The sequence below is a fragment of the Hypanus sabinus genome, unplaced genomic scaffold (assembly GCF_030144855.1).
Source record: "Hypanus sabinus isolate sHypSab1 unplaced genomic scaffold, sHypSab1.hap1 scaffold_1297, whole genome shotgun sequence".
Classification (NCBI taxonomy): Eukaryota; Metazoa; Chordata; class Chondrichthyes; order Myliobatiformes; family Dasyatidae; genus Hypanus; species Hypanus sabinus.
In genome coordinates, this window is record NW_026779364.1 from 21,629 (window position 1) to 24,629 (window position 3,001).

Genomic DNA, 3,001 nt, shown 5'->3' on the forward strand with positions numbered 1-3,001 from the left:
TTCTTTAATCAGCTTAGGGATTTGTTAAGTAACGGTGGTAGCGGGGTAACACACCGACGGGAATAACGTAAATAGACCCAGTAGTCATGAAAGTCATCTGATTGATAGGGTTATTTATTTCCAGTAAGTGAACACTAATCCGATGGTGAAATATGTTGTACTCTTTTGGACGTGTTTATCTCCAGTTTGTAATCTCCACACAGTTGGTGCCCATCATTGTAATGTCCCCATTGTGGACAAATATTTAAGATTGCTTTATAAAGATTTTGACTCTGAGATCGACGCTGCTCCAGGTAGCCGGGCACAGTTAAATCTGGCGAAAGGGAATGTCCGATGTTCAAAAGAAAAGATCATTCCAAAATCATAACTTTTCACCAGAGTTCAGAAGTCCCATCCTGACTGTGCCTTTTCTATAAGCCCACAGCGATTTCTGCCCTCAGCTGTCACTGGAGTTTATAGTCAGTCAGGAAATTGGTCCCAAAGTACACAATAATTTAATGCGATGACACCACCCGATCAGAACCAGGATGCGGGTCGCGGTTGCTCCCTGGAGCAGATCGATTTGTCGTGAGATACAGTATGTAATCTTTGTCACCGTCTACTGAGTTTCGAAATGAAGCCTGAATCGAACAGCACATCACAACCATTGGCTCGAAGGAGTTTTTGTGTCTTTTAGTTCCTGCGCTGTGGAGCAGGGTCTGGAGTTACGTGCTGATGAGTGTAACGTGCAGACTTCTGTGCGTGTTGTCAACTGAACATTACTCTGATTGTGTTCACTTACTGTTTGGTCCCACGGAATTCCGGTGCTCGGATTCGCTGGTAACAGAATCAGGAACTCAGCGCAGAGTAAACACAGAGACTGTACTAGGTGGGCAACGTTACGATGAGTTCAAAACGCCCACTTGTGACTGCAGGTTTTCTAGCGTTTCATGTTGTGGTGCGATCCGGAGTCCTCATAACAGGTCTTCATCTGGATCGCGGTCTCCGGACTCCGGGTGTTGTAGCCGTCCTTCCTTTCACCCTTGAGCCAATTAGTCACACCTGCGGATCATTGTGGCTTGTTTGGACTCAAGGAGGCGCACCTGATGCCCATCGGCTGGTAGTTGGATATATGGGGCTCCGAGAATGAGTCTAGTTGGGGTCGTCCTGATCTGAATCTGATTTGTTCTGCTTCCCTGGTAGGTGCTCGTCCCGCGGTTCCGTCCGGTTTGCGTTGCTCGCGCTGTCCATCCCGTTTATCCCGTTTTGACCTCCTCGGCCTGTGTTGCGCTGGTCGCCCTGTTTTCCCTGTGCAGACCCGTGGGTCATGTTTGTCCTGCTGGAGCCGTTCGCCGGGTCTTAGTTCCTGTTCGCCCTGGCTTGGAGTACCCACCGCTAATCAACTAGTTCTGTGAGTCAGCCTCGGAGTCACCCTGGACTTAATCCGCTTCCTATCCACAAGTATCTGTCAGTGATATTTAAAATTAAACTTTGAGTTAAATCTCACTGTTGATAACAATGTCGATGTGCACTGTATTGTGCTCCTCCGGTACCTATTAATACCGCCATTAATTGTATACCCGTGGTCTTCTTCTGCCGTTGCCCATTCAGTTCAATGTTCGACAAGTTACGCGTCCAGCGATGCCTCTCTGCACAGTGCAGTAGTTCGTGATTATTTGAGTTACTGTCGTCTTCCTGGCAGATTGAGTCAGTCCCGCCTTTCTCCACTAATCTCTCATCACCAAGACGATTTTCTCTCTCAGAAATGCCGCTACCTGATTTTTTTTTCCCCCAGCACCATTCTCTGCAAACTGAGACTGTTGATTTTGACAATCCCAAGAGTTCAGCAATTCCTGCGATATTCGAACTGAACCTTCTGGCACCAGTAAACATTCCACTCTCAAAATCACTGAGATCATATTTCTTCTCCATGGTGATGTTTGTTTGGAGACAGAACGAACCTTGTACCAAGAAATAGGACAGGCAGAGACCCGCTGATAAAGCTGTGGGTTTAGTTAATGATTATCAGCAGGAGCTGACTGAACATTAACAAGGTAAGAAGCCGTATATACTGAAATATAAGCATCACAAAGGCAGTCAGCCATATTTATGAACACGAATGGGATTGATAATGTTGATCGACATTAGAAATGTAGCAATTCGCTTTTAAGTGAATTAATAATTCCTTCCGTCTAATTGAATGCATCGACTTCCTGTGCAATTCCCGCGGGAAACCGAGGCAGTTGACAGTGTTATTGGAATCGCCGTACTTTCAACCCAGCTCCGAATCATCAGCAAAGGCTCGGGAGGTGCGAGCTTCCCGCATCTCGGAACTGTCCCCGGGCTACTGCTTGCAACAGCGGGAAAACGATCCGTCCACACTCGGGGCTTTACCGATCCCTGGCTGAGGTAACTGAAGATTCGTTTTGTTTATTCCATCGCACGCGGGATCGATACTATCTGTCCATCCTAGACTGCATTTCAGTTGGTGGTCAAAAGCATTGAACCACCAACATTGGAGATTACAGCCGGGGCGGGGTGTGGTCGTGGGGAAGGCGGTGTAAGGAGTTGATGGTTTCATTATATGGTCGGTTGGTGAGACCTGTTGTGGATCACCGTCTGCAGTGTTGTTTCCTTTCTGTCAGATGTTAGTGGGTAGGTGGGAAATCCAAAGAACTTTTACCAGACAGATACATGCCCCCGTGAGTTTTTCTATGAGGAATCTATAGTGATCTTGACTTGTGGTGTTACATAAAACAGGGAAGACATGTTTGTATGCAGTACAGTTTTTTTTTTTAAATAAAAATGCACTCGATTGTATCCGCGGATATTTAATTTCATTGGTATCCCGCATTCACCATGAATGATGATCTTGGCTCATCAATCCTGCCTCTCACCTGTAACATCTCACTCATTTGTGTATCAATGGCCACTACACTGTAGGATTACAATATTAGCTGAAAGACTCTCCTTCTCCTGAGTTCTTCCTGCCACACCCTGGGCTCGTAGCTTGTAACTCTTA